Source organism: Staurois parvus, unplaced genomic scaffold (genome assembly GCF_062004578.1).
Source record: "Staurois parvus isolate SC_StPar_1 unplaced genomic scaffold, SC_StPar_1.0 ptg000395l, whole genome shotgun sequence".
Classification (NCBI taxonomy): domain Eukaryota; kingdom Metazoa; phylum Chordata; class Amphibia; order Anura; family Ranidae; genus Staurois; species Staurois parvus.
The window spans coordinates 1,531,025-1,544,828 of record NW_028318191.1 but is presented as its reverse complement, the minus strand read 5'-3'; the positions used below and the strand labels follow the sequence as shown (position 1 = coordinate 1,544,828).

Below are 13,804 nucleotides of genomic sequence, written 5' to 3'. Positions count from 1 at the left end.
TCTTTTATTTTGTAATATTGATTTATTTAATTATTATTATTTTTTTTCTTACAAACAGTTGTTTTTTTTCTCTCTGCAAGGAGAGCGAGAGAAAAAATTCAGAGAGAAAAAAAAACAAGGGGGGCAGGCTTCACAATGACTGATCACTGTGATTGCCAATCAGAAGCTATCACAGTTATCATGTGACCCACAATCAGAAGTCCCAGGTCCCGATCAATAGAACCCGAATCATGACACCCTGGTCTTTGTGCTGGGAGCGTGCTGTGTGGCACGCTCCCAGCACAAAGACAGGTACACAAATATGTAGTCCCACAGAAAAAATATTTATGTGATGTCGGCATCAAGGGGTTGATATTCAAAACAAACTCCACCATCCATCCATGTCTCCATGTGTTATTTTGCTGAGAAATTATTTTGAAAAACTCCTCCCGACATTTCTGGCAGTGGCCATCTTGAGTAAGGGCAGATGATTCATGTAGCAGATACCTTCTGGAATCCATCTGTCCTTAGCTCAGACATTGGTTGAGCCGAGAACCCTCCCCTCCTGAAGACTCCTGGGATGTATGACATCATTTGCCTAGGCATGGAAACCAGGAAGTAAATGAAGGAATGCAAAAAACAGGTTAAAACAAGTAAATTTGATATAATTTCCTATCTGTTTACGAGGATTAGTTGATTATGTTGATTGAGAGAGTGAAGTTCCACTTTAACAATCATAAGATGTAGTGGGTGACTTAGCTTCCTTTTATTTAAATTTTTTTCCCATTCATATTCACCTGGTGATCTAGCCAGGTGTATTAGCCCCGGTTCACACTGCTGCGCTTTATCATTTGAATTGCAGCACACAGTCACATGACAAGTCAAAACACATTCATTTCAATGGGTGCCATCTTAACCAATGTGACTCAAGTTGCAGCAACAACAAAAAAAAGTTCCTGCACTACTTTTCTGCGACTTGAGTGCCATAGACTGCAATGTTAAATCACAAACGTTGCAAGCAAGTCACATGACTTTTAGGTCACAGTAGTGTCAACCAAGCCTGAGGGTGTCTTCTTTATCTATGAAGGAGCAACGGAGACACCCTTGAATAGTAGCCTTATCTGGATAGGATAGTGTAACCTGGACTAGTAGATTTAGATACCGTATTTTTCGCCGTATAAGACGCACTTTTTCTTCCCCAAAACTGGGGGGGAAATGTCAGTGCGTCTTATAAGGCGAATATGGAGCGGCCGGTCCGGTATTTCCACCGCGGCCGTGTCAGAATACCGGGCCGGCCGCTCAGCTCTGCAGCGGGACCTTACCTGTTCCTCTATCCAGCAGCGTGCTGTCTTCCCGACTTCTGTAGTGTGGGCACTGGGCATGACAGCCAGGTGCCAAGTGCGCATGCGCAAGAAGCGGTGCTTTTTGTGAATGGTAAGGCGGTACCTGGGACACATGACAGATCCCAGAAGCCGCCGCACCAATCACAAAGCGCAAGTGCTTCTCGCTCATGCGCACTGGGCACCCGGCTGTCATGCCGAGCGCCATTACAGAAGCCGGGAAGACAGCGCGCAGCTGGATCGAGGAACAGGTAAGATAAAAAAAAAACTCTGCGGAAGTAAGAGCGGGTACCTGTCAAATTCAGGTACCCGCTCCCCACCTCCCCAAAGGTCAGCAGTCATCTGTACTGTCCGCAGTCTCTGGTCATCCCTGTGCTGTCCACAGTCTCTGGTCATCCCTGTGCTGTCCGCAGTCTCTGGTCATCCCTGTGCTGTCCGCAGTCTCTGGTCATCCCTGTGCTGTCCGCAGTCTCTGGTCATCCCTGTGCTGTCCGCAGTCTCTGGTCATCCCTGTGCTGTCCGCAGTCTCTGGTCATCCCTGTACTGTCCGCAGTCTCTGGTCATTCCTGTGCTGTTCGCAGTCTCTGGTCATCCCTGTGCTGTCCGCAGTCTCTGGTCATCCCTGTGCTGTCCGCAGTCTCTGGTCATCTCCTGTACTGTGTCTGCAGTCCATTAGTTCAGAATTTTTTTTTTCCTGTTTTCTGCCTCTAAAACCTAGGTGCGTCTTATACGGCGAAAAATACGGTAAGTGACTAACAAATTAAGGTGTAACTAAAAGTATTAAAAAATTGAAAGTAAAAGGGAAAATTGTTTTTTTTTTTTTTAGAGAGTGGAGAGGGATTGGAGCACCTACATGCAAGTGTACAATCCAAATGCACATGTTCCTGCGTTAAAAATGACTGTGTGTGTATAAGTGGGTGCTGCAGCAACCGTCGGCTGGAACCTAAGAGAATCAGCATGGGGAATGTCATCAGCACACCGAGGATCACCAATATGGGTCCAAACATTTTAATGAACGATCACATAGTTACAGCAAGGCAACGTTTCGGAGTCTCGCAGGACCCCTTCATCAGGCATGTGACAAATTGGATTGGAGCACCTGTCAGGTTTTTTTTTTTCCTGTTTATGCCTCCATTATCGTTATCATCCAAAGTGAAAGTAAAAGAAAATCACAAATTTGAAGCTGACATCAGAACACTAATAGAGGAGAAATCTTCAAATGGGACATTAACTGTGGTGACTAAAGCTGCCATCTCATCTCGTCCCAGTCACACCGATCCAACTTTGAAATTCAAAGTTGGATGTCATTTGCAAGACATCTGCCCTGAAGAAGTGCATGCACTACTTTAGAAATTGGTGCGGCTCCAACCAAGTCGGAATCGCACTGATATGCCCACTTTAATTGCGGACAATAGGGTGTGACTTGCCATGCGATTTGCAACTTGCATGGCATGGCAAATTGCATGGCAAGTCGCACCTGATGTGACTGGGGTGTAAAACCGAATACATATGAATTACACAGATTCTGTTGCTGATTAAAGTGCTAATTAAACTTGCTTACTGCCTTATGTGCATTAAATTAGGCCCCTTTCACACGGGCGTTCCATTTGTTTCTTCAGTTTAGTCACGTTTATTCGAAGAAAAAACTGATGAAGTTTACATCGGTTTCTCATCAGTTTCTCTATCAGTTGTTTACATCCACTGCCAATGCAAATACAGACTGTTTGTCAGTTTACATCCACTTCTCATCCGTTCCATTTTTAAAAAAAAAAACATGTTGAAGGATGCGGATGGAAACAGATGTAAATGGATGATCATTCGTCTACATTCGTTTTTCCATAGTCATGTATTGATGTCCGTTTTTCATCCATCAACAGACTGCAACGTCCATGCGAAAAGGGCTTTAGCTTCAGAACCTGTGTAATTAATATGTGTTTGGTTTTAAAGGGATAAGGTGGCAACCGTATTGGTGACCCTGGTGACACACTGGGATTCCCTCACTTTGAAGGGATTTCCTCTCACTTCATGTTCTGGCTACGAGACAGGAAGTGAAGGGAAATCTCCCCCAACGGACACATATAGCAAAAGGGGTTTTAATAGTTCCTTACGCAACACAAAATTTAAAAAAACGTTTTGCCTTTAGTTATCCTTTAAGTCCCAGGTCACACTGGGTGCAACTTTGCATGCCACATGACTTGCAAATCGCATGGCAAGTCACACCCTATCATCCGCAATTACAGCGGTCATATCGGAACAGTTCCAACTTGGTCGGAGCAGCACCGATTTCCAAAGTAGTACATGTACTACTTTTGGTGTGATTTGCATAGACAATTGTGTCAGATGTCTTGCAAATTGCATTTCAATGTCATCCAACTTTGAAATCATGCGACTTCACTAAGTCGGGATTGGTGTGACCGGGGTGTTAAAACAAACTCCAGCTCATACTTTCTAAACAGTTGCAGAAAGTTTTTTGTTCCTTTTTCTTCGGATAAAAGGTTTTACGAAAATGAATAAAAGCTAATATAGGAACCCCTGTCAGTGTTAAATGGTTTGTCTCAATTCACTAACTGCCACTTTTGCTGAACAGCTTGTACTGTTAGGGCCAGTTCACACTACATGCGTTTCAGTTGCTTTTTTTCTGCATCCAAAATGCACAGAAAGTAGGTTATATGGTTCTCGATGTCATAGTTCATATCAGTGCTTGCAGTTCCAGTGCGTTCCAGTTGCAGAAAAAAAAGAACATGCTGCATTTGTTCTGCACAGAACTGTGCTGGAAAACGCATCAAAAACACACCAGAAACACACTGGAACACACATGTCCCTATTTAAATTGAAGAAAAAGACGGGGAAAAAAATTAACTGGAATGCATGAAAATGCACTGGAACGCATCAAAAATGCATAAAAAAGTACCAGATTGCACCAAAAATGCTTAAAAAATGCACATGCAAAAAAGAAACCAGAATGCATCTGGATTGCGTTTCTATAATGTGAACTGTCCATCAAAGGAAGCTGAAAAATGACAGACCTAATGGCTGGATCACAGGAGATAATAAAAGAAAAAAAAAAGCCTAAAAAAGAAAACTAATGCAGCCATCCTATCTAAGAATTGTAAAGCTACAATATGTCACATTTTACTTTTGGGGTTAGTTACGTTTTAAGCATATGCTCTCTCAGACAGCAACTGGTTAATAATGAAAAATGAGAACATAATTAAGGAAGTAGATTCTGTTTTATTGGAAAACAGATTTTATCAACAAATTAACATTGTCCTTTTCTAGACTAAAGGTCGTAAATGGTGTTGGGAGTTTGAATACTGCATTTTCCAGAGTTTTGCTCCTACCAGACCCATACTAAAACTGCTGTGATTGTTGAACAATCTTCTCCTGTACATACAAACAGTAGACCAGTGATCTATTTTCTAGGGCAGCAGTCACTTTTACAAATCTCCAAGCAATTGCCAAAACCACTTTTCCAATACTTCATACTAAGCACAAATTACCCTTGCCATTTACACAGATTACTTATGGTTTAAAAAAAGGACAGTCGCTATGTGATTAGAAAAGAGGCTCTGCCTCATTATACGGAATAACAATGTAGTGCTGCTGATTCTTGGAAACTACTGCTCATGCAGAGTTGTTGGCCATAGCCACTCATTTTCAAGTACAGATAATAGAATGATAAAACAGTTACCATGGGGTGTATTTATAAAACATCTGCACAGCAATTCACCAAGTGAAAGTGCGGGTAAATTCGTTCTGTGTGAATGGAGTAGAAAAGATTGTTATTAGGCTGGTCCCTGTGAAGGTCAATTTTTTTAATTTAAATTGGGAAATACATTTGGCAACTAGATGGTGCTAAGGGTCCTGACGAAGTCACAAGGTCACGTGACGCAACGCGTCAACGGCAATAGCGTGGTGACGTACTTCTGGCGTGACGCCATTTTGGAACACCTTATTTTCATGCTATACACCCAGCACAAGGGAAGAATACCTTGATACTAGCTACTTAAATCTGAGTTTGCATTTGGCTTACTTTTATGCGCCAATAAAGCAATGTTTCACTATGGAGATTGTGTTCTTCTCTCATTTTATGGGTATGTAAGCTTTGACATATATGAGAGTACCTATTTACCAACTAACTGGTCCAGAGGGATATATCCCAGTGGAAAGTTGACTCCAGGACATCCGCCTAAATTACCTGCCATAAGGAGCGTTTTAAACTGAGGGGATCCAGAGGGGAATCCATATATGCTTTGTGGTCCTGCAGGGTCGCAAAGTGGAGGTGAGAGGCCATTGCAGCCATTTTGGGATCACATTGATGGTGTGCTGTGTACCCACATCTTGCATGATCAGAAGGAATGCAGCACTGATTAATGCACAGATTTTCATTATGATATGTTTATTATATGTTTGCGCACTGAGTGTATGTGTTTGATCCCTCTGTAGGGATTCACCTATTTTTGGATTGTGTCCCATTCTGGGTACCAGGGGTCACATTTCCAAATATGCCCATGTGGATTGTGGTCACCATTGTACATTTATCACAATTATTGGTCCACTACTAGGACCGCGTATGTGTTTTATACACCGTGTCACTAATTATTAATGCTATTTTTATACAAGCACTACATCATTTATATATTTTATTCATCATTGCACCTACTGGTATAGGACTAGATGTTAGCAGCTTTCTAGTTATTTTTAGGTTTATACATAAGAGCGCAGGAGGATCCTTTTGCTTTTATCAGTGTCATTGAAAAGTCTGATGATACTAAATACCATCTAATGGCCAAATGCGGTATTTTCCATTTAAAATCAATTAAAAACATTTGACCGGAAAAGGAACGTTAAAGCGGAGTTCAAGTTAGGCTCCATGTACACTGCAGCTGATAAACTCACATTCAGGAGCTGTTCAGCGTTTTTTCCAACAGCCCCTGAACTCTCCCTAATGTTTTCCTAGGTGTCCATGTACACATAGTCGTTTACAGGCAGTTGAGTTTAGAGTCGTTTTTTTGAAAGCACACAACTTACGTTTAGGAGTAGATTTTACTGGCGTTTCAAATGCTTGTAAACCAGTGTAAACATGGTTAACCGCGTTTATAAGTGTTGCGTTTAGAAGCGTTTTTTAACTGTTCCATGTCCAGATGCTGTCCAGAGCCTTTTTTGATCATCAGAAATGCATGAAAAGTGTTTTCCAGATACTCAAATGGACCTAGTATACCATTGCAGTCAGTTCCAGGTTTTGCGTGAAGGAAAAATTGGTAGAACGTGCTGCATTATGCTCATGATGGGATCCATAGTGAATACAACCAGAAAAGACAGGTACTGCTCTCTTCGCTTCTGCTCTCTCTATTCCTCTCAAAATGTCTGAAATAGTTAATTATTTACAGTTTTTCAGTGTATTCTGGGCATTTGGGAGGGTCTCCTGAGGTTATCTTTTAAAAACGCTTCTAAATGCAAACGGGCATAAACGCGGTATGCAAACGTGGCTAAGCTGACGTTTTTTAACCTACGTTTTCCAGCAGTCAGTTTCCATCATTCAGAACAGATTTCCAAGCGCCCCATGTACATGAGCCCTAATACATTGAAAAAAATATATAAGTTAGCAGCTACAAAAACTGTAGCTACTGACTTTAAAAAAAAAAAGCCAATCACCTGTCCCTTGATCCCACAATGTCCTCCCCGCAGCCTGTTTCATTGACCGTCCAGTGTTCTCAGTGCCAGCATCTTCAGTGTGGGCAACCGCCTCTGACAGTTTGTGGCTTCACAGCTGGGCGCCCACTGCGCATACGTGAGTAGCGCTGCACTTTCTGAATGGCTCCTGAGACCTGTCACGTGTCCAAGAAGACTACAGGGAGAGACGGGGAAGGATAAGGCGATCGCAGCAGAAATGGGAGCGGGTATCTGTCAATTTTGGGTACCCACTCCCCAAAGGTGCCAATCCTTAGCCACTTGCCCTCTGCCCTATAGCAGAAACACTGCTACAGGGCAGCAGGGCTGCGCAAAATCACATATATATACACGTGATTTGCGATTCTGAGTAAGGGGCGTGCTTCCCGTACCGCAACCACCATTGGCAGCTAGGGATGTCAATCACCGCACCTGGTGATCATCAGGGAAAGCTGACAGGGGAGAGACCTGTGTACAAACAACACAGGTCTCTCTCCTGTCAGCAAGGACATGCTACTTTGTATCTCTCTGCACAGCAGATAAAAACAAAGCAGCATGTCTCCCTAGTAAAACAGCACACAATGTAAAACACAATCAGCACACAGTTAATCGCCCCAAATGTTAACCCTTTCTTACCCAGTGTCATTAGTACTGTGTCAGTGCTTTTTATTAGCACTGATCACTGTATTAGTGTCACTGGGGATGTCAGTGGCACTTAGTCAGTTCCCACCCAGTGTCAGAATGCCTGCCGCAGTCCCGCTATAAGTCACTGATCACTGTCATTACTAATATAATTTTTTTTTAAAAATTCCAATATATATCACCATTTGTAGACACTGTAACTTTCACGTAAACCAATTAATATACAATTATTGGGATTTTTTTTAGCAAAGACATGTCGCAGAATATGTTTTGACATAAATTTATGAAGAAATTAGATTTTTACATTTATTTTATTGGATATGTTTTATAGCAAAAAGCCAAAAATATTGTTTATTTTTTAAAACTGTCAGTATTTTTTTGTTTATAGCGCAAAAAATAAAAACCACAGAGGCAATAAAATATCCCTGAAAGAAAACTCTATTTGTGGGAAAAAAATGACACAAATTTAATTTATGTACAGCGTTGCATGACTGTGCAATTGTCAGTTAAAGTATCGCACCGCTGTATCGCAAAAAATGGCCTGGTCAGGAAGGGGGGGTAAATACTCTGGAGAGCAAGTGGTTAACGGGGAGTGGGGGACCAGTCTTTAAAGCGGAACTTCCCCTTGTGGGTGGGGCTCCGCTTTAATAACACATTTTGACCCATTTGTATAGACAGAATGTACATGCACTTTCACTGCGTGGACTGCTATGCAAATGTTTTATCAATACACCCCTATATATATCTTCTGGAGGTTCTAGAAATGAGCAGTTGGGTTGACAACAGAAAAGTACTTTCAGTATAGATTCTAACTTAACATCAAAGTTGTCCTGATTCTTTTTCTTTCCAAAGCCTCTATCTGAATTGCACCTTTTTTGAGGGGCATGTGTGCATGGGGGGCCTTTTTTATGGTACCCACTCCCAGTTATATAGTTACATAGTTAATCAGGTTGAAAAAAGATACACATCCATCTAGTGCAATCAATAGAAAAAATGTAAATAAAAAACCTCCATATACACAATCCTGTACCCAAAGGTGATCCAGAGGTAGGAAAAAAAACCCCTATGAAGCATTATGAATTTTTCTCCAGTGGGAAAAAAAATACATTCCTTTCTGATCCCCCAGGAGCTATTAGATGTTCCCTGGATCAACAATCTCTTGTGTCACTTCCTAAATTCTTGCCTAGGCCTAGGATGAAATTGTCTCAGCCCACCCACCCCCTTACCTGCAGCCATCTGGGATATCATCACACATCCCAGGAAGCTATATGACCAATATCTTAGAGCCCCTCAATCTCACACATACGCGGTGGGGAAGTTGATGTGAATCATCAGGAAAAAACAGCTGGATCCCCAAACCAAGATAGCAGGACCAAAAATCTGAAGCCTTGGAAGAATCAGCTAATCGGCAGGGAAGACAACACTGGACTTCTAGGTCTGGTAAGTATCTGCTTCCTAAAAATCAACAGCTACAGTATTTGTAGCTGCTGACTGTTCATTTTCACATGCCCAGGTGAAGTTCCTCTTTAGGTCAGGCTGCATTCAAGTTTAACATATGCAGTTCCATTTACTGCAGTGTAATCCACCAGCATGCTGTCATAAATGTCGATGGATCACCCGAAAAAAAAAAGCTTCATGCCATGGCTTAGCATAGCTTTTTGTCATTTCTCTTGAGATGTGAATGAACTTCCTATCACAAGCAGTCATTGATGTGGCCATGAAGCTCACTGTGGAAAGCTTTCAGCTATAAATTGTCAGCTGCAATGCTGATAGCTCCTATCTGAAAGCAACCTTGGGGCCCACTCACACCACTTATGTTGAAGTAAGGCATAGCAACACATGTTAGGAGGTGGAATAAAAAGCTTTGAGACTAGTTTTGTAACACGCCAACAGATGCGCGCACAGTCACAGGGAACACTGACCTTCATATGTCAATGTGCCAAAAGACATCGTCCTGTGTACATCGTGAAATTCTGTGTGAAACCTGTACACCCAAGTTTGGTCACCGGCAATGATCCTCGACATGAAGAAGAGGTCATCCACGGCACGCTGACAGACATCTTGGCAGACTTCAACTCGGTGTTCCTTCTGCACCTGGGTCAGCAGCCTGAGGACGAACTTGGCAGCAACATGTTCAAATCACACATGAGGATTCCCTGGACTGTTCTGTATGACATGCTGACAATGGAAACAATGTTGTGGATTGTTCTCCAACAATCATCATGCTACCAAATGGTTTCGACATTCTTTGGGGTTGAGCTTTTTGAAGGTCTTCCTGATCTCTTGTCTTCCGGTGATGTTTTTCCACTCTTGAAGCACACATGTCACTCAAAACAACTCAAACAATGCATTGCAGCATCACCATAAACTTGCTGAATCATGTCAAATATCTCTGCAGCAGATATGCCCAGTTTCACTCAGAATTTCATGTTTGCTCTTTGTTCTAACTTGCTGTCCTTGATGTAACAGTAGATGGGGTAACACACGTGATAAGAATGCACAGCTCCCGGTGTACACAGGATGATGTGTTTTGGCACACTGACTTATGAAGGTCAGTGCTCCCTGTGACTGTGCATGCAGCCTGCTGCTGCCATCTGTTGGCGTTTTACAAAACTAGTCTCAAAACCTTTTGATACCACTCGTATGTGCCACCCCAATGCACCTCCAAAATACATGAGCATGGCAACTTAAATAGAGCAACACAACCATGGTGTCCTACTCATTGTGCAGACAATTGTTTTTGAAACGTCGCAGCCCATTGTTTTTCAAACCAATACAAAAAAGAATTAAATAATAAGCTGAATTAAACTGATGTAATGTTTAATCTATATAAAGGATATCTCTCACTATAGTGAACAAGTTGTATCCAGCCTCTCATTCATATGCATGATTTATGTTCACTGGCTCTAATTTAAACTGTGCTCATGCCTATGCAGGTGAGGCTGTACATGTATGTGTGTTGTGTTTAAGGGAGCCTATTCATTTCAATTGGGCTACCCTACGTGCGATATAAGTGCAAAATAAGCACAGTCACCTTTAGCTAAATGTGGATTTTCAGCCCCCCCTGTATTTTTTTAACCTCTGCTTATTGGGGGTTGTCTTCTCATACTCACCGACCCAGCATTGCCCCACTGAGATCCTCTTCCGTTTTGCCACCACTTGATCCCGTGCCACCATGTTTTTTGTGACATCATCAGTAGGTGCCGGCTTTTCCAGGTTCAGCAGATGGGCCCACCAGTTAAATGCCGCTACGCCACCTCTGCTCCTTCCTTACTGAATGCAGAGACAAAGCCTCCTGGGATATGTGATGGGCATATCCCACGAGGCAAAAGGAGCACAGTGCACATCATTCACCTAGGTGAATAACGTGCACCTTGGGCAGCCCAAACCTTTTTCTCTAAAATAAATAAATAAAAACACAGTTTTATTTATGGAGAGGAAGGGTGAATAGAACTGAAGATTGCCTGGAGGGTGAATACCCCCTTTAAACTTCATCCCACTGCAATACGTTACTTTTACTTGCAATTGGCTGGTGAGTTTTAGGTGCTATTGGAAATGAATGGCACCACAGTACACATGGCATGTTTTCATACACAGCAGGAATGCATATGATACACCGCATTGCAAATGTGAACGGGGGTGCAAATATGTGCGGGTTTGTGTGTGCACATTACTGGGGGCATGGCAGCCCATTCATCTGAATAGGCTTCTGTGCCTCTGAAAAACACAGGGAAAGAAGTCCCCGACCCTCTCTTAAAAACACGCTGCATGGAACTGCCTGGAGCCCCCCTACAAGACTCAATGGTACCCCTGCACATCTGCTAAAGAGCAGTGAATTGTACCTGTGGGTCGGGAACGTGTGCGATTATGCAGGCATCCCCGACCTGCACATATGTGAACCTAGGCACAAGTCCCATTCTTCACAGTGTAAGTTTGACTGTTTACAAAAAAATGTGTTGCCCAGTCATAACATACAAAACAAACAAATATTGTATTTACACACAGCTACTAAAAATAATAAACAAACCATTGAAAGCCCTTATGGCAGATATCAATGAATGAAGACATTTATATGAATGTTAATCCAGCTCTTAGGATATTGGTAATCAATGCCATCAGCCTTTCTGACTGCGTCCCTCTAAATACCATTTTCTTAAAGCATGCACAAAAAAAAAAAATGAACGCCAACGTCCCATTTTTAGTGGGAGCTGGTCACATGGTCCAGATTTCTACCTGTCTACTCTGGACAGGGGGAACCAAATAGAAAGCATTCCACAGGTGAGATATCCATTCTAGGTGGGCAGTGTTCTTGTTTGATGAGGCTCATGCTGGGGTCATTCAGACAAATGTAGCTGTGTACACATAGAAAACTCTTCATCTGGATAGTACGCACACTAAATCAACAAGAATTGGGTACCTCGGTGCTGTCCCTTTAAAAAGCATTCCAGCTTACCTCTGCTCTGTGTACACAGCACGGAGAGGGGGCTGTGCAGAGGATCGGCCGGCTCGGTGCCCCCCTGTGCCTCACGGTGAGTAGGTGACCCCTCCCAGTCCACCTTTGCCCAGGACCTCACTTGGACACAGCCAACAGCTGCCCTGTGAATGGGAGCCACAGATCCAGCCTCCTGCCTTCTGCTTTCCAAGCCCTTGATGTGTCGCCTTGGCTCCGCCCTCATAACCCTATCGCTGCTGGACCGAATCTGCCACTTTCACTTGCATCGTCAAATGCACATTACAGACTGGAATATTTACTAACAACATCACAAGGATGGCTTTTTTGAATGCAGAGGACCTAGAGATCTAAACAATGGAGTTCTTTATTATATAAAACGATATATTCAATTAAAACTATATATATATATGTACAGTATATATAAATACTATATATATATATATATATATATATATATATATAAATACAATATACATATATATATATATGGACTACTGCAACTCCCTCCTCTCCAGCCTACCTCATCACAGACTATCCCCGCTTCAGTCAATCCTGAACTCAGCGGCCAGATTCATCCACCTTACTAACCGCTCCTCTTCTGCCACCCCCCTCTGTCATTCCCTCCACTGGCTCTCGTTTGCCCAACGCATTAAATTCAAACTACTAACACTGACACACTAAGCCATTCATAACGCTGCCCCAAACTACCTCACCAACCTGATACCCAAATACCACCCTACCCGTAATCTTTTCTCCTCACAAGACCTCCTACTTTCTAGCTCCCTGGTCTCCACCTCCCACGCCCGACTGCAGGACTTCTCCAGGACCTCCTCCATCCTCTGGAACTCACTACCCCAATCCATCAGACTGTCACCTTCCCTCCTCACCTTTGGCGCACCCTGAAAACCCATCTCTTCAGGGAAGCCTACACCACCCTCACCTAACTGCCGATCTCCTCCTCTCCTCCCACCACTCCATCCCCCACAGCCACTTCCTCCTGTTCCACTTTCCCCTCCCTCCTAGATTGTAAGCTCGAAAGAGCAGGGCCCTCTAACCCCTCGTGTATTGTTTGTTGCTGTATTGTCTCATGTTCTGTCCCCCACTATAATGTACAGAGCTGAGCAAACCTTTTTGGCGCTATATAAATACTGTATAATAATAATAATGTGATGCATAAATTGACGGCGCTAAATAAGTACCTGAAATAAATAAATATATATATGTGTGTGTGTGTGCGTATAAGAAAACTTCACTGAATATATAAAATGCCAAAGTGCTATTGTGTGATTATAAGATATATAAATAAAAACTATAAACATATTTCTCAAATATACATAATTCATAACATAATAAAGCGTAAACAAGCCCATCAATATGAAAACAATTGGCGCAACTTCAAAAGAATCAGTGCAGTAGTTGTATTGCCATGGTCGTGGAGCAGTCCTTCTCCCTCTCAGAACTTGACTGCTCCCAATTTCTAATATCTATGCACCATGCCTATGGCTGATTTTTGTATAAAAGACGTTTGTATATTGCATCCTTTTGTTTGCTTTATGGTAAACCTTCTGTTCGGTTCCCCTTGCTTTGTTTAAACCTTACATAAATAAAGAATTATAAAAAAAAAAAGAGTAAGTGTAATAGTCCACACGCATAAAGATGTACACCAAACGAATGCGCATTTTAATTTTTGAGGTATTTATATATTTAGTACAAGGGGGTT

The 13,804-nt window shown here is 42.4% G+C and overlaps 1 protein-coding gene across 1 annotated transcript in view; it reads right to left on the bottom strand.

Annotated features, from left to right (window-relative positions):
* The window catches only part of CDK18 (cyclin dependent kinase 18), a 272,296-nt gene extending 260,006 nt beyond the window's left edge, over positions 1–12,290 (bottom strand). The window contains exon 1 of the mRNA XM_089686361.1: positions 12,085–12,290. The gene's annotated coding sequence lies outside the window, so the exon portion shown is untranslated. The remainder of the gene's footprint in view (positions 1–12,084) is intronic.
* Positions 12,291–13,804: the final 1,514 nt, after the last annotated feature.